Source organism: Lycium barbarum, chromosome 5 (genome assembly GCF_019175385.1).
Source record: "Lycium barbarum isolate Lr01 chromosome 5, ASM1917538v2, whole genome shotgun sequence".
Taxonomy (NCBI): Eukaryota; Viridiplantae; Streptophyta; class Magnoliopsida; order Solanales; family Solanaceae; genus Lycium; species Lycium barbarum.
In genome coordinates, this window is record NC_083341.1 from 80,143,251 (window position 1) to 80,170,906 (window position 27,656).

General features: G+C 39.2%; 1 pseudogene; it reads left to right on the plus strand.

Annotated features, from left to right (window-relative positions):
• The first annotated feature begins 214 nt into the window (after positions 1-214).
• On the plus strand, positions 215-18,464 carry LOC132639507 (membrin-11-like; annotated as a pseudogene).
• Positions 18,465-27,656: the final 9,192 nt, after the last annotated feature.

A 27,656-nucleotide genomic window follows, 5' to 3' on the forward strand; every position in this document is an offset into this window, starting at 1 on the left:
TTAAAATGAATAATAGTATTTACAGAAAAAAGAGAAATATAATAGAAAGAAATGAAGGAAAATAAGAAAATCTATACTACTCTATCCTAGGAAATGAAAGAAAAGCCTAGTCCTTGTTTGAGCAGCCAAGTGTAACAATGAAAAACTGCAAACAAGAACACTCCTTCTTTGGATTGATGCCATTATCAGTCACCTCAAGCTCTCACCAGGTGCTATGGTATCAAATCTCACTGAAGATCCTTCAAGAAGCAGTGTAGTATGAAGTTCTTTTATATTCAAAAAGGATTTTATTTTTAAAGAGACATACCTTAATACGTTAAACAAAGTTTAACAATTCACTTTCATAATGAAGAACACCCAAACCCTAGCTTGAATCACTTTGGGAAGAATTATGCTGCAAACCCTAGGTTTTGATCACAAGAATCATAGTAAGAATCATGAGTTTGATGTTAGAATAGATTAGTAATGTTAAGGGTGTTCTTACCTTTGATTTGAATATTTGGAGAGATGATTTTCGTCCTTAGGGTTTGGAAGGATGAAAAAAATGGGAACAAAAGAAGACCATGCCCATTTCAAACCCAATTTTCTGCCAGAAACGGAGAAAATACGGCCTACAAGTACGTCCCGTACTTTGAAGTACGTCCCGTACTTGTAGCCCGTATTTAGGCTGCCAAGACCAGTGAATAACGGAAGAAGTACGTCCAAAATGACGTCCCGTACTTTAAAGTACGGCCTGTACTTTCCGGGCGTACTTTGGGCGAATTCTCCAGCTTTTGTGCCCTTTAGTAAAACGGGCATAACCTTTTGTACATAGCTTTTCTCGGGCCAGGAGACCTACCGTTGGAAAGCTATTTCAAAGATCTACAACTTTCATCAATGAAGGTTTTCCAAATTCGCAACAAATTTTCATGAAAATCGCCCAGACGACAGTCCTATCAAAACTTAAGCGAAGTTAAGAGCCCTTAAGAACTTCAATTGTTGGTTTGACTTCAAAATGACCATCTTCCACCCGAATTCATAAAACATGGATTTATATAGATATAATATCATCTTAACACCAGATTTTTACATATTCACACCTAACCCGAATTTACGGAGTGTTACACTAGGCCACGTGGCATAATCTCCACCCTTGCTGCTCATTAATAATGTTTTAATGTGAGCCGTCTCTTTTAAATGTTATTTACTCTTCCTCCCCTTGTATTCAACATCGAACCTGGCTGACAACACCTATTTACTAATAATTATTGAGATCATGATAGGGAACGTTATCGGAAGTGTAGCAGAGTTCCCGGCTTGTGTTGCTCAAAACAAGAGATGGTTTAGAGAGACTCGAACGTAAAGAATACACTGACTTCTCTTCTTCGAATACCGTGTTGAGTGATCCTTCCATTGAGGATTTGAGAAAAGATGTGAGTCAAATTCATTCACTTTGCTCCCAAATGGAATGTCACTGCAGATCTATATCTCAACCTGATCTCTAGAAAAGGATTGAGACTGCTTTTTTGGTTGATATTCTCGATTAAGGATTCTTATAGTTAAAATTTAAATTAGTTGTTCGTGTGAGGTTTAGAGAATCCTAACTGCCTCTTTGGCCATGGATCATTTTCACTTTTTTCCCAAATATTATTCTAGAAAACTGTTTGGACATAGAATTAAGTTGAATTCCGGAATTCGAAAAACTCCAAACGGTTATTATTGCAGTTTTATTCTCTGTTGGTTGATATTTTCGAATTAAGGGTTCCTATAGTTGAGATGGGAAAGTTACGCTCTATGTCTACTGGGAAAGAATATTTACCCGGTTTAGCCTAGTTTTTCCTTTATTACCTGGGTTACCCTAGTTTTCCCTTAAACACCTCTTACACACAATTATATTATACAAGGTGGACACATTGTTAAAAAAATTAAAAAATATACAGCTTTTGAAAATATTTGCACCATGTAGCCCATTATACAATATTATACAACATTATACCGAGGGGGGGTGTCACGACCCAGCCCCGTGGGCCGCGACTGGCACCCTACCTGGGTACCCAGACCGAATCACACGTTCATTTTCAAATCCAAACTTATTTCATAATTTTTCGAAATCATATCGAACATAATTTATATCAAGTATGTCTTAAGCGGTCGTGCCAAATCAAAATATCATATCAAATACAAACTGAGCGGCGGAATGGACATCGCCGGTCAAAAGTGCAAATATAAGCATAAGGGCCATTTGGGCCGGCATAACAAACAGACCGCCTTAAGACCAGAAAACGGAATCAGACAAACATACATAGGACCCTCGCCCCACATATATGACTACAGGCCTCTACGAACTCAAAACAAAGACATATGGCGAGACAGGGCCCCGCCGTACCCAAATAGTCAAATATACCAAATATATACAAAGCAAAAAGAGTCTGTACCAAAAGTGGACTCCGGATCAAATAGGAGAACTCCGGAATAGCAAGAAGTGAAGCCTACTGCGGAGGATCACCGATATCTGCACCTGCGGGCATAAAACGCAGCCCCCGAAGAAAGGGGGTCAGTACGAAATATGTACTGAGTATGTAAAGCACGGAGTACAGAAATATGGATCAAAACCGAAAGCAAATCAAATGTCAAAGTGGAGTACAAATGGGTAGATCAAAATCTATATCGAAATCATATACGTATACATAATGCAAATAAAATCATGCAAACGCTTAGGAACGTGGTCGCCACTCCGACGCTGGCGCCACACACAGCATAACACCAGAGGGTTTCAAATCTCCGTACATCCCCGAACACAAGCATAATCATAGGTGAGCGTATCGCATCACGAGCCATATCACAGCATAACTCCAAACGGAACCCGGCCCTATGGCGAAGCCTCGGGAACCGTAACACAGCATACGGCCGAATTGTCATAAGGCGCACGAACCAAAACCGGCCCGGGAACCGGTGAACAAAGTCATAATAAGGCACGAGCGGAGTCGTGAGCAAACCAATGCAATTCGTACTTCAAAATAGTTTTCCAAAATGAAGTAAACCCATAAGTCATATCATAATGCAAAATAGTCGGATACTTAGCCGATATAAAGTTTCATTTCACAAAACATTTCCAAATAGTACGTATAGCCCCAAACGTAACTTAGCGTATTATAATATTAAAAATACATCTCATAGGAGGGAATTTCACAATCGAAAGTATCGTATCCAACTTTATTCACAAAGATAGCCCAATAAGGCAAATAGGGCGTTTCAGGGTAGCGGGCCCACCTCGAGTCAAAGTGAGGTGGCGAACTTGTCTTTACGAACATTTATATGCCAAAGGTCATACATGGTCGTTCCTAGGTTACCCGACCACATTTCGATAGGTTTCGGACGAGTGGTGGCATTCTAGCCAAAACAGAGCCCTTAGGCTTCAATCGAATTGAATGAATAGTAACTTTTCTGTGGATCGGGTTTCGAGGAGCAGAAAAGCTCCGGAAGTTCTCATATTCGCCTAACATACTAAGATATGCCAAATAAAGGAGTGGGAAGCTTTACATACCTCACAGACGTCGTAAGCTCTCCCGAAAGTCCAGTCCCGTTTCGTCAAAAATCTGCAAATGGTCAAAGTTACCAATTGAGATTCTTAGGCTTAAAAATGCCTTTAACTCCAATTTTGCCTAACGAAATTTCGGCAGCATTTCCCCTATAAATCTAACATCCCCGAGGCTTAGCTCGGCTCAAAATACATCAATCACAACAGCCCACACGTCAACAAACAACACAAACAACAATCAAGCCATTCTAGCTTCAAAATTCTACTTTGTTATCTAAGTTGGCAGCTTTCATTCAAACTTTCCAAACTCCAATTCTACATCTACATAATTGCATTCATTTCCACATTCAAACTTATACAATCACATCCTAACTACAATTCAAGCCATACACGAAATTGCACCAAAAATCCATTATTTTCCATAATCCTTCAAAACATCAAAATTCACGACGAACATTCTAACTAACGTCGTTTCATTCCGAATTCATTAACATCATTATAGATTCATATCTAAAGTCTCTAGCACCTTAAATATTCAATGATATACATAATGATACCGAAGGTATACACTTTCCGATAATATCCAAAATCACTTTTCAACGCCAATTCCATTTATCAATTAATCATTTATGACATAAGGGTCACAACAACACATTATTCCAACTTAACCAAGATCAATTCACATCATTTTTCCTCTCTATGGCTCACGGCCAATACACACTATACACACACACCCACGACTTTCTATTTACATCAAAATTACGGGATTTCCCTCTATTTCCAATCCTTAACATATTCACATCAATTCTATAACCTTAAAGGGGCAAAATTCTTACCTTTTCTTGAAAACCCGACTTGTCGTAAACGTCGTTCTTGCGCCAAACTAATTATACCCCGTTGAAGAGGGTCTTGAGCACTTCACAACTATGTAGAAACTAGGATTTTTGGATCAATAAAGAAGCTTGGATTTTTTTTTTCTTTCTCCTCAAAGGGTTCGGCCGAATGCCCTTGTTTAGTGGTGTTCTCGAATTTGATCTATTTTCTTGAAAAATACTAAGTGTGGCATAGTGATATATATCCATTAGTAGTCATGTGCATAGCACATGACATTAAAGTGGTGGGTTTGGGCTTGGCTAAGGCCGGCCACCCTTCAAAATTCTTGGGCTTCAATTTTTGTATTCTAATTCTTGGCCCAATTCACAAAAGTCCCGTTTTGTAATTCCCGAAACTAATTTCCGAAACTCCAAATTTATTCTCGGCCTTCCCCGAGGTCTTAACATTAATAATTCCATAACCAACATAGTCATATTCACTAAAATCAAATTATGTCCTTATAACACACAAGTCGTAATTATTTCTCGATTTCCAATTATACGAAAACGCGGGACATAACATTCTCCCCCCTTAAGAACATTCGTCCCCGAATGTTAAATTAATCTTATAAGGTCTTATGATCAAGGCAGGAGTGTCCCTTTTTAATAATGACATACATAATTCATTTTATCAATCAACACAACAACTGAAAAAGAAATTAGATTACCTGTGGATGTCGGAAACAAGTGGGGATATTTCTTCATCATCTCATCCTCCGCCTCCCAAGTCATCTCCTCCCGATTATTGTTGCGCCACATGACTTTGACGGAGGGCACTTCTTTAGTGCGTAGTCTCCGCACCTGTCGATCCAGAATAGATACAGGCTGCTCGTCATAAGATAACTGCTCCGTCACCTGAATGTCATCTATTGGGAATATCCTGGCAGGATCACCAATACATTTCCGCAACATAGACACATGAAACACCGGGTGTACGGCCTCCAAGTCGGATGGTAAGTCTAGCTCATAGGCGACCTCGCCTATCTTTCGCACGATCTGATACGGTCCAATGTACCGGGGGCTCAATTTACCCTTCTTACCGAACCTCATGACACCCTTCATGGGCGACACTTTTAGGAATACCCAGTCGCCAATCCGGAACTCTAACGGTCGACGTCATCTATCTGCATAAGCTTTCTGTCGACTCTGAGCAGCCAATAATCGTTCTCGAATAAGCTTTACCTTATCTACAGCCTCCTGGATCACGTCTGGGCCAATCAACTTAGTCTCGCCCACGTCAAACCAGCCAATAGGAGACCTGCATCTCCTGCCATAAAGGGCCTCGTACGGAGCCATCTGGATGCTGGAGTGATAACTGTTATTATAGGCAAACTCAATAAGCGGCAAATGATCATCCCAGCTGCCCCTGAAATCAATAACGCAGGCCCGCAAGATATCTTCGAGCGTCTGAATAGTGCGCTCGGCCTGCCCGTCGGACTGGGGGTGAAAAGCTGTACTGAGACTCACCTGAGTCCCTAATCCCTCCTGAAATGACCTCCAGAAATTTGCTGTAAACTGGGTACCTCGGTCAGTAATAATAGATATAGGGACTCCGTGAAGTCTGACTATCTCTCTGATATACAATCTGGCATAGTCCTCAGCCGAATAAGTAGTCCGAACCGGAAGGAAATGGGCTGATTTCGTCAGCCTGTCAACAACAACCCAGATAGAGTCGTACCTGCGTGGAGTGCGCGGTAATCCAACAACGAAATCCATATTAATCATCTCCCATTTCCAGGCTGGAATTTCCATTTCCTGCAATAATCCACCGGGCTTCTGATGCTCGATCTTAACTTGCTGGCAGTTCGGGCACTGACTAACAAACTCAGCAATATCTTTCTTCATGCCGTCCCACCAATACAAACACCTGAGGTCCCGATACATTTTAGTGGAACCAGGATGAACAGAATACCGTGCATTATGGGCCTCGCCCATAATCTGCCGCCGTAAGCCCGCAACGTCCGGTACACAGAATCTGCCGTCATATAATAATACTCCGTCAGGCGAGATCTCAAACTGCGTCTTTGCTTTATTAAGGGCCACATCTCTGTACTGAATCAAAAGAGGATCCTCAAACTGGCGCTGCATTACCTCCTGAATAATAGATGACTCAGCAACTGGACGAACAGAAATCCCAGAATCTCCAGAATCCACCAAACGGACTCCGAGGCTGGCCAGCTGATGAATATCACGAACCAAATCTCTCTTATCAGATGGAACATCAGCCAGACTGCCCACGGACTGGGGGCTAAGCGCATCAGCTACCACATTGACTTTCCCCGGATGGTACAGAATATCGACGTCGTAATCCTTTAGTAACTCAAGCCATCTCCGCTGCCGCAAATTTAGTTCCTTCTGCCTAAAAATATACTGGAGACTCTTATGGTCCGTATAGATATCAACATGGACCCCATATAAATAATGCCGCCAAATCTTCAAAGCATGAATCACCGCGGCCAACTCAAGATCATGAGTGGGATAGTTTTTCTCGTGCGGTCTGAGCTGCCGGGAAGCATAGGCTATGACTCGACCGTGCTGCATCAATACACATCCTATCCCAATACCAGAGGCGTCACAATAGACAACATACCCGTCAGATCCCTCTGGAAGAGCCAGAACTGGTGCTGTAATCAATCTCTCCTTCAGCATCTGAAAGCTGCGCTCGCAGGCATCTGTCCACTGGAATTTTGCTGCTTTCTGGGTAAGCCTCGTCAGTGGTGTTGCAATAGAAGAAAAATCCTCCACAAACCTGCGATAATACCCAGCCAATCCCAGAAAACTGCGCACCTCTGTCGGTGTAGTAGGCCTGGGCCAATTCTGCACAACCTCAATCTTCTGCGTGTCGACCCGAATACCGTCTGCGCCGACAATATGGCCCAAGAATGCCACAGAAGTCAACCAGAACTCACACTTAGAGAATTTAGCATATAACTTCTGCTGACGGAGGATGCCAAGTACCGTCCTCAAATGATCTGAATGCTCCTCGGCTGATCGCGAGTAAATCAGAATATCATCAATAAACACAATAACAAACATATCCAGGAAAGGCCGAAATACCCGGTTCATCAGATCCATAAATACTGTTGGAGCATTAGTCAGCCCGAAAGACATAACTCTGAACTCATAATGCCCGTACCGAGTCCTGAAAGCAGTCTTCGGGATATCTGACTCCCGTACTCGCACCTGATGATAACCGGAACGCAGATCTATCTTTGAAAAATGTCTAGCACCCTGTAGCTGGTCAAACAAATCATCAATCCGGGGGAGGGGATATTTATTCTTAATAGTCACCTTATTCAGCTGCCGGTAGTCGATACACATCCGCAATGACCCATCTTTCTTCCTGACAAACAATACCGGCGCCCCCCAGGGTGATGTGCTGGGCCTGATAAAACCCTTATCCAGCAAATCTTTCAGCTGCTCCTTCAACTCCTTCAACTCAGCTGGTGCCATCCTGTACGGAGGAATAGATATAGGCTGTGTATCCGGCATCAACTCAATAGTAAAATCAATCTCCCGCTCAGGCGGAAGGCCAGGAAGCTCGTCAGGAATGACATCTGGAAACTCGCTGACGACCGGAACAGACTGAAGGGTAGGTACCTCCGCGGCAGTATCGTGCACACGAACCAAATGATAGATATACCCCTTCTGGATCATCTTCTTAGCCTTGAGGTATGAAATAAACTTACCCCTCGGCGATGCTGTAGATCCGAACCACTCTATGACTGGTTCCCCTGGAAACTGAAAATGGACTACCTTTTTCTGGCAGTCGACATTAGCATAACAGGAAGACAACCAGTCCATGCCCATAATGACGTCAAACTCAAGCATGTCTAACTCTATCAAATCAGCCTTAGTGCTACGATCATAAATGGTCACAGAACAATCCTTATAAATCTGTCTCGCTATAATAAAATCCCCAACTGGCGTAGCTACCTCAAATGGTTCTATAGGCTCAGACACTATCCCAATCTTACTAGCAACGAGCGGGCAAATATATGATAAAGTAGAGCCAGGGTCAATCAATGCATATACAGATCTGGAGAAAACCAGCAATGTACCTGTGACGACGTTTGGCGAAGCCTCCTGATCCTGGCGGCTGGCCAAAGCATATATGCAGTTCGAGGGACCGCTAGAACCTGAAGTGCCACCGCGGCCTCGACCGCGTCCTGCCGGTGCTGAAATACCTCGCCCTCCAGGGCGTGCAACTGATGGAGCAGAAGAAGAACCGGCGGCTGACCCTGTCTGCTGAGCAGCACTACCAGAACCGCTAGCCAATGGACAATCTCTCATAAAGTGGCCCTGACCACCACACGAAAAGCAAGCTCCAGTCGCTCGGTAACACTCCCCGGGATGAGACTTCCCGCAATGAGGACAACGGGGTCTGGGTGGTCTGGCTGGCTGGGACCCCTGGGTACCTGTGAACCTGCCACTCTGGAGCTCTGACTGGCCCCAGACGGTCCTGTACTATCGAATCTCCGGCTGCCTGACTGAGTACCCCGGCCGGAGGGAGGAAAATGCCTGTCTGACGGCTGCTGCTGAGGCTGTCCGCCTCGAGAATCTCCAGCATAACCTGCGGACCTAGCCCTCTTGGGCGGCCTCCTATCTCGATCTCTGCCAGCCGGATCAGACCTGCGACGGTCCTCCATACCCATCGCATAGGCCTGAAGTCGGGAAATGTCCATGTCTGCCTGCAATGACACTGCCATACAGCTATCAACCAAATACCGGTCCAATCCCATAACGTATCTGTGCATCCGATCGGACATATCTGCTACCACTGCCGGTGCATATCGGGCCAGAGAATCAAACTCAAGGTTATACTCGCGAACACTCCGACCCCTCTGCTGCAGACGTAAGAATCGATCAGCCCGTGCCCGCCGTAACTCTGGGGGCAAAAGGTGGCGGGTGAATGCTGTCACAAAATGATCCCAAGTGGCTGGAGGGGCACCCTCTCCTCTAGACAGCTCCCAAGTCTCGTACCAGTGGGTAGCCACATCTCGAAGCCGGTGCGAAGCCAGCTCAACTGACTCGGTCTCTGAAGCCCTGACCAAGTCCAGTGAGCGTCGCATCCCCCGAATAAAGTCATGGGGGTCCTCATCGGGCTTAGACCCGAAGAACTCTGGAGGGCCACATAGCAAAAACTCCCGAACTCTCAGGCTGTCCCGCCTGTCATCATCATCGTCGTCCCTCCGCCCGCGCCTGCGAGCCTGTCCTGCTACCAGTGTAGTCAACAGCTGTACAGCCTCCCTCAGGGTCCTATCCTCCGCCCCTGGCTGAGGAGCTGGAGTCTCAGGTGCGGGTACACGGACCTCTGGAGCTGCTGAAGGTCCTGCTCCAGGCTGTACTAGTGGGGGTGTAGCAGACCCCTCAGAATGAGGCACATCCTCAGGCAAATCATAGACACGAGCCCGGGTAGCTCGCTGTGCCTGGCTAGTCTCTCCAATCCTCGCCTTGCCCTTCTGGGCCGCCGTTGCCTTCTTCGGAGGCATCACTGCAAACACAAAGGCGAGTCGGGTCAAAATCATCCTAATAGCACAGCTCTATCGCACGATCTAAGATTCCAAAGAAAGTGACATCCTAAATGCCCTGTAGCTTCCCGTTTATAGATGTGGTGCACAACACATCGATAAACAAGACTCTACGAGACACGGCCTGTAGACATTCCGAGGACAAACTGCTCTGAGACCACTTTTGTCACGACCCAGCCCCGTGGGCCGCGACTGGCACCCTACCTGGGTACCCAGACCGAATCACACGTTCATTTTCAAATCCAAACTTATTTCATAATTTTTCGAAATCATATCGAACATAATTTATATCAAGTATGTCTTAAGCGGTCGTGCCAAATCAAAATATCATATCAAATACAAACTGAGCGGCGGAATGGACATCGCCGGTCAAAAGTGCAAATATAAGCATAAGGGCCATTTGGGCCGGCATAACAAACAGACCGCCTTAAGACCAGAAAACGGAATCAGACAAACATACATAGGACCCTCGCCCCACATATATGACTACAGGCCTCTACGAACTCAAAACAAAGACATATGGCGAGACAGGGCCCCGCCGTACCCAAATAGTCAAATATACCAAATATATACAAAGCAAAAAGAGTCTGTACCAAAAGTGGACTCCGGATCAAATAGGAGAACTCCGGAATAGCAAGAAGTGAAGCCTACTGCGGAGGATCACCGATATCTGCACCTGCGGGCATAAAACGCAGCCCCCGAAGAAAGGTGGTCAATACGAAATATGTACTGAGTATGTAAAGCACGGAGTACAGAAATATGGATCAAAACCGAAAGCAAATCAAATGTCAAAGTGGAGTACAAATGGGTAGATCAAAATCTATATCGAAATCATATACGTATACATAATGCAAATGAAATCATGCAAACGCTTAGGAACGTGGTCGCCACTCCGACGCTGGCGCCACACACAGCATAACACCAGAGGGTTTCAAATCTCCGTACATCCCCGAACACAAGCATAATCATAGGTGAGCGTATCGCATCACGAGCCATATCACAGCATAACTCCAAACGGAACCCGGCCCTATGGCGAAGCCTCGGGAACCGTAACACAGCATACGGCCGAATTGTCATAAGGCGCACGAACCAAAACCGGCCCGGGAACCGGTGAACAAAGTCATAATAAGGCACGAGCGGAGTCGTGAGCAAACCAATGCAATTCGTACTTCAAAATAGTTTTCCAAAACGAAGTAAACCCATAAGTCATATCATAATGCAAAATAGTCGGATACTTAGCCGATATAAAGTTTCATTTCACAAAACATTTCCAAATAGTACGTATAGCCCCAAACGTAACTTAGCGTATTATAATATTAAAAATACATCTCATAGGAGGGAATTTCACAATCGAAAGTATCGTATCCAACTTTATTCACAAAGATAGCCCAATAAGGCAAATAGGGCGTTTCAGGGTAGCGGGCCCACCTCGAGTCAAAGTGAGGTGGCGAACTTGTCTTTACGAACATTTATATGCCAAAGGTCATACATGGTCGTTCCTAGGTTACCCGACCACATTTCGATAGGTTTCGGACGAGTGGTGGCATTCTAGCCAAAACAGAGCCCTTAGGCTTCAATCGAATTGAATGAATAGTAACTTTTCTGTGGATCGGGTTTCGAGGAGCAGAAAAGCTCCGGAAGTTCTCATATTCGCCTAACATACTAAGATATGCCAAATAAAGGAGTGGGAAGCTTTACATACCTCACAGACGTCGTAAGCTCTCCCGAAAGTCCAGTCCCGTTTCGTCAAAAATCTGTAAATGGTCAAAGTTACCAATTGAGATTCTTAGGCTTAAAAATGCCTTTAACTCCAATTTTGCCTACCGAAATTTCGGCAGCATTTCCCCTATAAATCTAACATCCCTGAGGCTTAGCTCGGCTCAAAATACATCAATCACAACAGCCCACACGTCAATAAACAACACAAACAACAATCAAGCCATTCTAGCTTCAAAATTCTACTTTGTTATCTAAGTTGGCAGCTTTCATTCAAACTTTCCAAACTCCAATTCTACATCTACATAATTGCATTCATTTCCACATTCAAACTTATACAATCACATCCTAACTACAATTCAAGCCATACACGAAATTGCACCAAAAATCCATTATTTTCCATAATCCTTCAAAACATCAAAATTCACGACGAACATTCTAACTAACGTCGTTTCATTCCGAATTCATTAACATCATTATAGATTCATATCTAAAGTCTCTAGCACCTTAAATATTCAATGATATACATAATGATACCGAAGGTATACACTTTCCGATAATATCCAAAATCACTTTTCAACGCCAATTCCATTTATCAATTAATCATTTATGACATAAGGGTCACAACAACACATTATTCCAACTTAACCAAGATCAATTCACATCATTTTTCCTCTCTATGGCTCACGGCCAATACACACTATACACACACACCCACGGCTTTCTATTTACATCAAAATTACGGGATTTCCCTCTATTTCCAATCCTTAACATATTCACATCAATTCTATAACCTTAAAGGGGCAAAATTCTTACCTTTTCTTGAAAACCCGACTTGTCGTAAACGTCGTTCTTGCGCCAAACTAATTATACCCCGTTGAAGAGGGTCTTGAGCACTTCACAACTATGTAGAAACTAGGATTTTTGGATCAATAAACAAGCTTGGATTTTTTTTTTCTTTCTCCTCAAAGGGTTCGGCCGAATGCCCTTGTTTAGTGGTGTTCTTGAATTTGATCTATTTTCTTGAAAAATACTAAGTGTGGCATAGTGATATATATCCATTAGTAGTCATGTGCATAGCACATGACATTAAAGTGGTGGGTTTGGGCTTGGCTAAGGCCGGCCACCCTTCAAAATTCTTGGGCTTCAATTTTTGTATTCTAATTCTTGGCCCAATTCACAAAAGTCCCGTTTTGTAATTCCCGAAACTAATTTCCGAAACTCCAAATTTATTCTCGGCCTTCCCCGAGGTCTTAACATTAATAATTCCATAACCAACATAGTCATATTCACTAAAATCAAATTATGTCCTTATAACACACAAGTCGTAATTATTTCTCGATTTCCAATTATACGAAAACGCGGGACATAACAGGGGGGGGGGGGGGGAGCATTATACAATGTATCAACCTTGTATAAAGTGTATAAAAGGTGTTTATACACAAATATTAGCTACATCGGGTGTTTATACAAAAAGCATGGGCTACATGGCGTAAATATTTTCAAAAATAGACGGCATAATTTTCCCCACATTGGTTACCGTACGTGTATACTGTTATATAATGTTTGATACTAGGTATGTTGTTGTTGTTAATACTGTATAATGTCGTTGGATACCGTATGTATAAGCACTGTTGCAAAAAAAAATAGTTGATTATGCCAATGTAAATTGAAAAAATGGCTATGTAGGTGTAATGTATTATGGTGGGTTGTATATTTTTGTAAAAATTCTTTTTAAATTAGCTGTTCTCGTGAGGCTTAGAGAATCCTTATTTCGACTAAGAGGGAAAACAATTTAGTATTGGAAAGAAATAGAAGTCAATGGAGTGGATGTTGAGGACTCATATGGCTGCCATACCAACTGATTTGATATTGAGGCATAGTTGATTGATTGGTTAAGCTGAAAATGTTGTAAGATTCACTTTTTCTAGCTATCAGCAAATGATGTAGTTCTTTAAATTACATAGTTATAATTGAGGAGTTGTTACACCTCGGAAAATCTTCCGTTGGTACGCAAGTGAATGACCTAGTGATGAGCACGAGTGTGTGATGTTTCCATGAGTAAGAAACGACATTTGATGACCCTAAATAAGATTCCAAGACAATTGCGATAAGAGATAGGTTATGCTCCACAATGACTAATTATAGGTTTTGGAAATGTGAAAAGTTGCAGGCTTGCATTCTGGCCAGTTGGTCGTAAAGTGAAATACGGACCGTAAAGTGGTATACGGTCCGTAAACTGCCATGTCGTATTTTGGCTTCCAAAACTTCAACTTTCTGCCAATTGATCAAATGGTTAAATACGACCCAAAATACGGACCGTAAAGTGGTTTACGGCCCGTAAACCGTGATCGTAAATCACCATGCTTCAGCCTGAGTTTTTGGTTCTGTTATGATTAAATACGACCATGAAGGACGGTCCGTAAACTGGAATACGGACCGTAAACCAAGTTTACGACCACTGTGCACTTCAAATCAGATTTTCAAGTCATTAAATAAGGGGACCAAGGTTTATTTCATTTCACTTCTGCATCACACCCCTTCTCTCTAAACCATCTCTTTACATTTATTCCACAAGAATTCAAAGATATTTGGTGACCAACAACATAAAACAAGTAAATCAAGAGTAAGAAAACCATCAAAGATCATCCAAGGTCAAGAAATCCAAATGGAGATAAACTAGGGTTTTGCTCAAAGTGGAGTATTATTAACTAAAGCTTGTTCCTACAACATCTAAGGTAAGATTCATGATGTTTATATGTTTTTTAAGATATTGGAGAGTTGAAATACTTGGAGTGTAGAAGAATATGGTAAAATGGGTCATGAATGATGAATAGTGCCATTTAGAGAATTAGTTGGAATCGAATCATGATTGTTGTTATATTGTGACATGAATGGGTTATAAATGACATTGAAAGACCATGAAATAGACATTGTATGTGAATGGACGAAATCATGTGTTATAGCCATAGATATGGGCAAATGAAAGTAAATTGAGGAATGTGGATAATGTGAATGACTAATGGCCATTGTTATGATATTGTGAATGTATTGTTGAAGTTTGGGAGTTGAATTATGATGATGAAGGAAATGTTGTCCGATTTTCCCCTAGTTTTAGCCCTGTGTGATAATTATCGATTCTAATGATAGTATGACTTTAATGAAAGTAGAAACGCTAACGTTGAGGGGAACGCGCAAGTGTAGAATAGTGCGACGGAAAGGTATGTAAGGCTAACCCTTCTTTCATAAGGCATGGTTCTTTGGCCAAACATCTAAATCCTCTATATGAGTATGTTGTCTTCCAAATGAATTGATCTTGCGAGCTTGTAAGCTCACGATTCTTGATACACTACGATTGTACTAAGTTTCTCGTACTACGAGTAGGCCTATTAAGGTAGAAGAGGTGGATGACGATAGTAGTGATAATGCTATTGATGATGACTATAATGATAATAACGATGACGATTATTATAATGATGATTAAAAGTAAAGATGTTTATGAGCTATTATGTATATGTACGACTATTATAGAACCCCGAGCTTATGAGGCCGGGTATGATATGTAAATAAGTATGTATATGATTACGTAACATGCGCGCACCTCTGCAGAGGGTACGGATAACCCTGAAGCCTTGGTAGGGCCAGGTATGAGCAACCTTGAGCCTTGATTGGCCAAGTATGTATGAAACACCGATCCTACGAGGTCGGGTATGCTATGGAAATGCTATGTATATGATATCAGTACGAATATGATATGACTATGTATATGAATGTGAATAAGGGCCTGTATACGAATACGAGCACAAATATGGTACAGGTACTATCACGGAATACGGATAATGATGTATGTACACAAATACGTATTAGCAAGGGAAAGTTCATATGAAAGGCAAGTAAGTGCATATGACGACAATATTGCCATCTCCCATCCTATGCTACTTCTTATGTTGCTATTTATGCTTCTATATTGATATTGATCATGCTTTACATACTCAGTACATTCTTCGTACTGACGTCCTTTTGTTTGAGGACGCTGCGTCATGCCCGCAGGTGCACAGGGAGACAGGCTTGATCCATAGCTGCTTTCTCAGAGACTTCACAGCAGAGCTCCATTTCATTCGGAGCCATAACTTTTGAGTACTTATTCTTTTGTGTACATAATTGTGGGCATAGCGGGGTCCTGTCCCGCTCATGTGATATGTTATACTCTCCTTAGAGGCTCGTAGTCACGTGTGTATGATTAGACGTGTCCGGCCTTGTCGGCCTATATTTTGTATATCTTTTGATAGCCTCGTCGGCTTATATACATTTGATGTGGCATAGATGTCAATGATGATTTAAAGATGTTGTCGTCCAATGGGATTAGCGTGATTAAAAAAAAAAGATGTATTTTTAATCGTATGGCTCACCTAGATGTAAGTATATGTGTAAGCCAAGGGTGCCTGGGTGGGCTAGCACCGGGTGCTCGTTGCGGCCCTCTAGACGGGTCGTGACAGGAGTTTTATCACCGATTAATTTGAGATGAAGCTATCAATATTTTTAAAACGAATTAGACACGACGCATGTCAGATTATATGATGATATTAGATCCTTCACAAGAAAATGCTCCTATCGAGTTAGTATAAAATTAGACAAAATGCATTTCTTTGGGTCCTTGACATGCTCAAATTTGTAAATGTCTCAGTTTTGAGGTAATATGATGTCGTATGATTTGGTAGGATCCATCAATAATCAGATTTTTTTGAAAGATACACCTGATTTATTTGGTAGATTTCCAGATTTGGGATTATCTTATCAGTCTAGGTTATACTGCAATGTGTGATTCATAGGAGAAAATTTGGTTAGGATTTGTATTCAGTTTTTGAAATTAAGTCAAACCATATTGATGATTCTAGTTTGGCTAGGGCTCATCAAATTTGATGGGGCTGAATTAGTTTCTCAACCCTTTGATTAATAAAACCAAAAGTTAAGTGATGATGAGTTCATGAGGGTTTCTAAGTGCAAAATTGTCAGTCCTGTACTTCTTAAGAAACTTTTATCTCTCATATAGAATAATCGTGAATGGTGGAATGAGATGCACTGGAGAAAGCACAACTTTCCATAAACCAATTTATTTTCGCTTACTCTTTGGGTAGTCAAAGAGAGAGTCATTCTTTTCTGCAGTGTGTATGCTCAGTCGTAGTTGGTCTTTCGCTCAAATTACAAGTTGTTATTCCATAACTAAAAGTCTGTCTTACTTGTACAGGAAAGTGGAACAAGTGGCTGAAGAGGCTGACTCTTATAGAGATAGTCTGGATAAATATAACTTACGGCATCAGAGATGGATGCAAGAAGTCCGGGAGAGGGCAGAATTACTTGGGAGAGCTGTATGTAACCTTTTCTGTGCTGATGTGATGAATCATTCAGTACTTTTACGTATTCCATCTAATTTATTTTGTTAATGTTCTAGAGCGGTGATTCATCTCATGTTCTGAGGATTTTTGATGACGAAGCACAAGCAATGCAATCTGCCCGTAGCTCATCCAGAATGCTTGAGGAAACCTTGGCAACAGGGGCAGCGATTTTTTTCAAAATATGGTGAGCAAAGGGATCGTTTAAAGATACCTATAATAGATCACCTGATTTACATTTTATATACATTAGATATATATAACTCCGCCTGTGTGAGCTCGCTCACATTGCCGGTCCCAAGCCCGGATAAAGGAGGAGGGTTGCCGAGGGTCAATCGGAAACAGCCTCCCTACCCAGGTAGGGGTAAGGCTGCGTACATCTTACCCTCCCCAGACCCCACTATTGTGGGATTACACTGGGTAGTGACCATACATTAGATATATAAAGGTTAACAGGCACCTCATTCAATCATTTACATATTGTACTAGATTAGATACGTGATTTATTTGTTATTACAATTATATCTCTGAGTTGGAAACACTGTTGGGAAATGCTCCTAATTTAACGAGGAAAATGTCTACATTTTTGGTAGTCTGTGTGTCATCTCGTTTTTCTTAATTAACTTTGAACTGCTTAGGTGTGGGTTCAAGGAGGGAAGGGTGAGAATTTGGATGATGGCGGTTTGTATCCTTTTTTTGGCAAACATAAGGGCGTTGAATGAAGCATGACAATCAAGTTTACTCCTTACTACTGCCTCTTTTCTATCAAAAGGAAGGCAGCAACTAAGCGAAAATGTAAATTGAGGACTGTTGGCAGGTCATATTGTCTGAGCTCCTGTTGGTTGGCTCTGGTTCATTGAGTATTTTAATCTTTTCCCAAATCTGGGGCAAAAATTGTTAGCTTATCGCATAAATTTGCTTATCCTAGTTTGACAATGCAGAATTTTCAGGGTAATTATGTAGGCTCTTGGGTGGTAAACCCCTCTGTTAACGTGGAGAAAAGCTTCCTTATAATACATACTATAATATAAGATGGTCTCCTATTTATTCTTTTTAAGAAAAGCCCTTGCCATGACTAGTGTTTGTGTCCACAATTTGTCAAAACTGCGTGTTAAGTCTTTCCCACTATGATTGAACTCTTTCCCCCTATGATTGAACTCTTGGTATCTTATATGATTATGTGTTGCAGCGAGCTCAACGGAAAGCATTAGACGTCCTTAACACTGGGGTTATCAAATTCTGTAATGAGACTTATTGAAAAGAGGAATCGTGTTGATAGATGGATCAAATATGGTGGAATGATCTTAACGATCATAGTGTTCATTTTCATTTGGAGGTGGACAAGATGATAGATGCTTATAGTCGACTGGACCATCAGGATGAATTCTTAGTTAAAGAGTCATTGAAATTTGATAAGATTGAAAAAAAGTTGACTCAGAGCCCGTTTAGAAGTTAAAACTTATACGCACATCTTGATAAGCATTGTATTGCAATTGGGATTGAATGCAATCTGTATATGAGACTTTGATAGAAATATACAAGTACTATTCTTTCCATTCCATCTAAGTCGGCCTGTTATCAGTATTTCTCCTTTTTTCTTTCCTTTTTCATGTGGCAAATAAACCAACTCTTAGCTGCATCCTGTAGAGTATCTGTTGAATGAACTGCTTGTTTTATGATATCCTAGAAAACAGAACTAAAGAGTAGCACAATTCGCCTTTTGTGCTTGTCAGAAATAAAGTAAAAGATTTCAACTCTGTTTTGACACTATCAGGTCATACTTAAAAGATAATTATAGTTAACTATCAAATACAGTAATAAATAGAATTAGTAACTTAAAGTATAAGGCAAGTAACATTCTATTGCAGCATAATCTTATATGCAAAGGTTCCTGTTAAATCTAGCATTGTAATCTCTTTTTCGGAAAACTGCAATGTATTTATGCCAAACTACTCCAAGCAGGAATTTTCCAAGTCTTTCTTAGCCTAAGGGGTTGTTTGGTTGTCGGATAGAGTTATGTAGGTACTAGTAATGCAAGGGTTGGTTATATAGGTAGCTGTAATGCAGGGTATAGTCATTCTATTTTCTACCATGCATAAAATAATACATAATTTTCTCATAACTTATACATGTATTAGTTATGTGAAAAAGAAAAAACATTTCTACGAGGAGATTAATTTTCCCCATTTTTGTAACTAAACAATATATGTAATTTTGCTAGTTTTAATACATGGAATACTTCGCTAACCAGCAACCAAACGATCCCTAAATCTCCATGATCCCACTTTAGGAAGGATAAGGGTCCTGAGCAAAAAGACAACCTTAGCAAAAGAAGGTCATACTTTCTGCTACAATCTGGTACAAGGACCTCTTGGAATAGATGTGGCCTTGCGTACATACTGATGTTAGTAGAGAAGAATCTCAGTTTTAAGTTGGTGAGTACACTACATTCATTACACTTTGGATCTGCGATTTAAGTCGGTGGATGCAGAGTATAAATATATATACATCCATAGGCTATAGATTTCAGCAGTATGAGCTAAAGGAATTCATGTGACTAAAGGAAAGCGAAAAATTGGAAAGAAAACAAAAACCAAAAAAGGAATTCATGTGACATATCAGTGTGCCATTCTGAGTTTACAAGTTGGGAAGAAGCAGGAGCAGGATTGATATACAGAGATAGATGAAGGATTGTCCCAGACTCCCAGCTTGTATTTGGCGGACAGTCTAGAAGAGAGGAATTGCAGATGTTTTGATGATATTACAAATTCAACTCAGAAGATTAAGTTGAATTGCTTTAGACTCTTTTGCTTTTGGTCCAATCAGAGATATATCGAAGATATTGCTTCAATGATAGACACCCTTGTTTTTTGTTAGGTTTCTGAAGCAGTTTTTCTTCTCACTTGTAAATATGGTTTCAGCACAACCTCAGGTGTTGTTTATATAAATATATTTACCTTCTCAAAAAAAATAAAAAAAATAAAAAAGGGATATAGTAACTTCGTTTTCATCTGATGTCCCTGAAATGCAGAGTAGTTTCTATTCATACATCTATAGCGTGGAAATTTAATGTATCAGTTTCATGAACTTCTGGAAATCATATTACACAATGACGTTGCAGACGACCAATATTACATTGAAATTTCAGGAACTTAGCATATGTGTTCATAGTAATATTTGAGGATAATGAATACTTATGAAACTTGAACATTTGTATAAGCAGGTAGCAATAGTCTTGCAATGGCAGTATGACGTTTACAGAAAATTTATCCAGTTCAGGGTACCAACATGGACTATAGTTTGAACCCGACTAGGCATTGCTCGAACCATTAAGTTCCTAAAATCTCCACTGTCAGGATCATAAGAAACTAAACTTCCACCATTGTACTCCAACAAGATCTCTGCATTATTTAGCATGCATAGAAATATGGGTGATTTGCCCGAATGAAATATTTTGCCTCATCCAAGATTCTTTCACACTGTACTCTTTCATTACCCAAATCCCCAACCAATGGCGGAACTAGGACTTTTACAAAAGGGTGTCAAAATATAAAAAAGTACACATACGACAAAATTAAGGGGGTCAATACATAGTATATATACATAAAAAAATTCTTTTTACGTATTTACACAGTGTAATTTTTTGGCGAAGGGATGTCGGTTGACACCCCTTGGATGCATGTGGCTCCGCCACTGTCCCCAACCACCGTTAACACCACGATTTACTAAAACAGAAGAAAGATACCCTCCTAGAACTACAAGATGATAATCAGACATGTCTAGTTGGTTAAACCTGAAATTAGGCCTAGGAACCTGACCAAATATCTCATCATATAGGCCAAGGGAAACAATGTTTCTGTCAAAATGGCCATTTCACAATCTCGTTTTACTCAACCAGTGTAGCCTTCCGTTCACCAAAACTCCTGGCGATTTGGGGTCAAGAAAGTAGGGTACTTCCCCGATGCTCCTCCATTGACCACTACTAAGACTAAATATTTGAACGTCGCTTCTACTTAGCATCCACACTTTAACATTACGATGCTTAGATGAATTAGTATAGTACACAATCTTGATCACCTTGTACTCCTTGGTAAAAGGATGAAATCCAAATCCATATACTACTTCTTGCTCTTCAAATTCAACGAATTTGGGGAGGGTTTTGTAGTCTCTAGTAAAAGGATTATGCAGAACGAATCTATCGTTAAGTGACGAATCATATAAACATAATAAGCCATTACAGGAGCCTACCAAATTGAACTCTGACATAGATGTTGAGAAAGGAAGGTTAAGTACTTTGCTTACAAGTCCTTTGTCTTCATGATCAGATAGTTCCATATAGTAAAGCTGATTCTTTATCGGGTAATCACAGTGAAAAATAAAGCATGGATCATTCTACACTGCTTGAGATAGTTGCAAACGAACAAGCTTAGGATCACACGATATTTCATTCCCGGATTTGCATACAGACTTGAACTGGATGATAAATTTTATCGGCAGTCTGCAAAGTATGTCAAGGACAACTTCATGTGGTAAGGTGGAAAAATTGTTTCTGATCTGATCATCCAATTTGAAGTCTTGTTTATTTGCTTCTTTTTCATTGCCGGACTCCATAATTGTTCCTTCAGGTATATCTAGTAAAAATTGAAATGATACAGAGAAGATGTTGAACTTCACAATTATATAGGAAAATAAGGAATTTCTTTAGAGTGAAGAAGCAGAGGACAAAGGAGAGAATATAGTTTGCGAATAGTTGTTGATATACAGCTGTTAATTACAAGAGGCAACGGATGTTACAAGAAAATATATTGATCACCTTTACAAATAGTCCAAATATCTCTGATTCTTCCCTTTGTGTGCATAGGGACAGAGATGACTCCAACTAATTCAGAAATGAGGCATATTGTACTTCGTTTGTCTTTAGACTACTTCTCAATATAAAGAAGCTGCAGATATATGGTACTGACCATGACCTCTGGAGGAGTGTGGTCCTCCGTTATCTTTGCTACTTGGATCAGCTTGACGAATTGAAATTTCAGATAACTCAGATTTGCAGAAATAATCATACGTGAACTTATTAATACTAGTTTTCGACACTGCATGTGTATCCCCATTATTTAGTAAATAACATAAAACTATTGAACAAGTATTGAGAAACAAATGAATAAGTAATGGGAGATGAAAAATATTGATTTAAATGAATAGAAAATACTGCCAATAAATGAAATCCAACCGGTTGCCTTTACGGAAATTTCCACTTAAGCGGCCATACGGCAAGTTCTTTCTTTTTTTCTTTTTTCTTTTTTGAATTTTGGTTTTGATTTTTGAATTATGCAGGTCTTCTAATATATGAGTATACAACTTGATAGACGTCTTCAAATACTGCATATTCCAACTTTCTAGCATCCTGCAAACTCCATAACTTAAATAAATCAAATAGGCCACTGCACTATATTCAAAATATTGTAACATGCACAATAAGTATGAGAATAAAAATCTTAACATGCTAAGGAAGTCTAAAGAGTATTTTCCATTTCGTTCATGAGGCGAAATGTAATAATATTCTTAAAATCTTCTATTGACTATATGCTGTTGAAGGTCTCAAAAAAAGGGTTCCGCAATTCACACATACCGTATTCAAAGAGGTAGAAGAATTGTCTTAACGCCACTTTCATCAAAGTTTTGCTCATCAACACTTTCAACTTTTTAAAATTCAACCAAAAATGTTTCTCGCAAAATAGATTGCCGTATGTTCCACAAATGAGACTTCATCCGTAATCTATATTCTATAAAAGAAGATAATAAGGAATTAAAATAGTTTATCAATCTGACAAAGAGCTTTTCTATGAACTATAATAAATATAAGCGTCTAACAAGAAGTTAAATGGTCAAGAAAGAAGCCAATATGAATAATTAACTACCTTCATTTAATCAATTTAAAATTTAATATCCAACTTAATGCACAACATTACATGAATATGGTCAGGATACAAAAATATATCACAAATTTCTAAAGGAAGATACGTGTATTCTACTTGTAATTCAACTTTGACAATTGGAGCTTCCCATTTTTAATATATATAGACATATTATATGAGATATGATGATATATGATATGATAATGATAAGCAACTGTTGAGAATTCTTGTTAAATTAGTAAGATCGATGCAGAAAGGAAGTCATTCTTTTTATTGGATTTTTGTTACTTGTATTCATGCATCTCATTTGTGAGAAAGTAAGAACACGTGACTATTTTGTGCTACTAAGTTCAATTCGTCTCTGGTTTTTTTTTTTTTTTTTACGTCGAGGGGAGATAGGATAGTTTTCAGAATATAAGTTGTGGACAAATTGGAATATTAAGGAAAGAAATGTACTTCTTCCATAAGAAATCCTTTTTTCCAAAATTCTCATAGAGTGAATAGGTTTAAAATCCCCTTAAACTATCATCATTTTGCGAGTTTCATACCTAAACGATTGGGTGTTTATAGAACTGGAGGACATCCTTAACAACTACATGGAGTCTCCGATGGGGATGTCACATTTAAATGTACTCAAGGCTTACATATCCAAGGAACACTTCGAGAAAATGCAAGCTTCTGCCCCCTAACCCTCTACAAATGCTTCCTAGACTAAAAGAACCTACTAAACAGGGAAACACGTGGTTATTATAAGCCCCTCAATAAGGGGGGAAAACTCATTGCTTCGTTGAGCGAATCTCTCTTCACCTTTGAGACAGGGAATGTCAAATATGAGGATCATCCACCCCAGAATTCCAATCTCATGAAGTTCATCTTTTGGAAGAGATAATAGTTAAAAACATACCTGAACTATCACCCTTTTCGCGAGTTTTAGATCCCAACTATCAGTTATTCCCTTTTTCTATCTGAACTATCACCATCTATATATTATGTTACTAACCCTCTTGAATGTACACGATCCGTTTGTTGCTCTAGTAGTCATGCTTTCATGAGCAGGCATGTTCAGAGCAATATATGAACTTGTTATACCTGCCTGCCAATGCTTGTTATAGTTTTCTGTTTTTCTTCGAATTTTGGACATGATCAAATCGTCAATAGATAGAGTGAGTTAGAAATTATTGATGGAATACAGGTATAAATAGTGGAAGAAAATAGCCAGGATCAACTTGCATGTAATATAGACAACACATAATAAAGATATTAATCAAACATAAAATCGATACTTATCTTTTGAAGCGTGAATGTAATCTCAAATCTAGCCTTCAAGCATGATCAAAAACCATCCACGCGTTCATCTTCCAGTTCGACGGTCTTCTACTGTGTAACCCGAATAATACCAGAATCTGCGAAAATCGTGTGAGCGAATTTCTATGGAAAAAGTGTAGAAACTTGTAGAACCTCTAGCCTCCTTATGAAATAAAACTTTTTTTTATAACTACAGGTTTTATGGTTTAAACCCTTTTCCCAAACCTGATAGGTCTTTCTTTTCCACCAAGAAATCGGATGCCATCTAATTCTTTATTATTCGGGCACAACGGGGACCACAAAATTTAATTAACGAGGCTTCCTATTATGGAATTAATTCGAAATAGCTGAATTAATCCTACCATAATAATTTACTGATTATTCCACTAAAAATTCGTAATTGCACTCCTCAGTTCAATTTCGAAATCATACATTAAAACTTATTTAACTCCCCGTGTTAAGATTACAGATATCAATCAATTAAATTAAATTACTGACAATTTAATTCATTAACTAATTGAATCATTTATATTTCCGCTTAACTTTTATCATTTGAAGGATACAAAATCCACCTGTAGGGTTTTCACATGAAACTCATATGCATCCATAAAGGGGTATTATCAATCTCAAAGTTGAGACATGGATTCTATCAACTAATTATTATTTCACAAATGTAATTTGTCATTATCCAATTTACCAGGAATACATAGACCAGCAATTGAGTCATACCTTTTAATAAATCAAAATAACGAACAAATCACATTGATCATAATATATCATATCAAGATTAAGACTATAGTACATTTAGTGAGCTAGAGAGGTTGTTTTATATATTCAGTACAAAACACTTATCTCTATTTGGTCCGTTCAATACATACAAAATGTACTAGCACAAGAAGACAGAACTATACCGTTCCCATAATGAAGATACATTATATTTAATCTTGTGCTACAATCATACCGATGGCTTTGTCGAATTTTCATCTTAGATTGTGAACATAAACTTTATACTTATAAGAACCGATGATTTAATCTTCTGTGTATAAGGTAAACTCTATACACTTAATCATCTACTATATAAGTAAAGGACACACATACTAGCACATGATCTATTTAACTCTTTAATAAAAAATGAATAAATAATTGTTCTATAATAAATACTATATCCAAACACATGGTTAATAGTATATATTCCAACAATCTCCCACTTAGACTTTTAACCATGATAATTGTTAGAATATACCATGTCTAAATGCATGGTTAATGGTATATGCCCCAACAATCTGCTACTTAGACTTTTAATCATGCATTTACAACTTTCACATTTATTCCTTTTGCACAACTAGCAAAACGACTTCATATAATGTTATTTGCTCAACATCACTCCCACTACTTAAAAGTAGTGAATTTCCTTACACCTATTAACGTTTCTCCCACTACTTAGATTCAATGGAACGTCAACCCTGACTTGTCAGTTAGATGTTCTTGAACTTCTGAATTTTTAGATGAATCATTTGCTATTTCTTTGCTCGGTTACTATAAGACTAGTTTACTTCTAGGAACTTGGTTTATTAAATAGTCCTTTTCTAAAAATCTAGCAATTGTATTAACAATTACCTTATTTTCTTTTAGGACAGTAAATAAACCTCCTTTCGTTCCCTTTGGATATCTAATAAACATGCGTACATCCGTTTTTTATTCCCACTTATCTGTTTTCCCTTTGAACACATGTGCTAGACAACCTCATATCCGAACATGTTGCAGATTTGGCTTACATCCAATCCACTGTTCTATGGGTATCAAAGGTACTAACTTAGAAGGAATTAAATTAAGAATGTAACTCGCAGTTTCTAAGACATATCCCAAAACGAAAAAGCAAATATAAATAAGTCAATCATTAATCTTACCACCTTCAAAAGAGTCATATTTATTTTCTCGTCCACACCAATCTATTGTAGAAACTTGGTGTAGACAATTGAAAATGCAATCCCTCTATCTAATAAGTAACTAATGAACTCTACAAAGAGGTACTCGCCACTACGATCAAATCACAGTGACTTAATGTACTTTCCCTGACGCTTTTCATTTTCGCCTTAAAATACCTTAAAATTTTCAAAACATTCGGGCCTATAGAGCATCAAATAAATATATTCATATCATGAGTAATCTTCTATGAATGTCACAGAATACTCAAAATCACCTCTTGCCTTGAAGTTCATTATACCACACAAATCAGAATAGATTAGCTTAACTTATCATTAACTTTATTTCCTTTTAAGAGAAAAGGTCTCTTAGTCATTTTTCCTCCTAAATAAGACTCACAAGTTGGTATTGCCTCCACTTTCGTTGAACCTCAAAAGTTCATCATTTGATTAACTTTGAAATCCTATCTAGATTAAAATGACCTAGACACAAGTTCCACAGATAAGTTCATTCAATTCACGAAAAAAAAAATCTCTTATGGGACATATTAACATTATTCAGTTCTGAAGATTTACTAATTTCAAGTGTCCACGCATCAATGTACCACAAGAGATAAAATGTTTATCAAACTCAATAACACAAGAGTTACAAGAAACACAAGAGTCTAACTATCCATCTCTTGTTTGGTTAGAATTCTTTCTAATAGAAGTTACATATAATGCATTCTTTAAATTAATGTCTTATCTCTATCAGACGAAGTTCCTGACTAGAAGTAAGTGGGCTGGATAAAGTCTATTGAGAATTTGAGATATAATAATTAAATAGATCATTAGTTATGTAGTAAGAATAATAAAATTCAAAACACACATCACACATACAACCATGCATACTGAATAACTAGATTCGATAGGGATACTTAACTATTCATGCAAACTATATGAGTCATGCCAGATAATTCACCCCATAAATTAAAACAGGACCAACTCAGATTGAGAGTAAACTGCTAATTCAAGTTAGGTAAATATCACTTTTAATAAATCCTGGTTCCATTGAACTAACGTGTAACTCAGTTGGAGAGTCAAGACAAGCTATCAATTAACTAGGGACTGAAACACAGTAATTTACCATAATGAATCTATCAGATGGGGAAGAAGACCTACGTCAACATATATAACTCATTATATCACTGTTATATACAATGGAGACCATAGAGAATGAGCCCTACCACCACAGTTTGAAGACATAAGTTTTTTATTTAACAAAAAAAAAAATCAGAAAACAGAAAAAACGACCAAAAAATCCATCTAAACGACCCCGGATGGCCAAAAAGGGCCCAGTTCACGAGCGAGTATTGCTCAGTGGGTCGTTTCCGATGAATCTCCAAATTTCGAATCGGAGTTCGTCAAAAATCAGAATTCCGAAACCATGACCAATTAGGATAAAAAAAAAATCTTTTTTTGTCCCAGCCAAAATAGAATTTAAAAAAC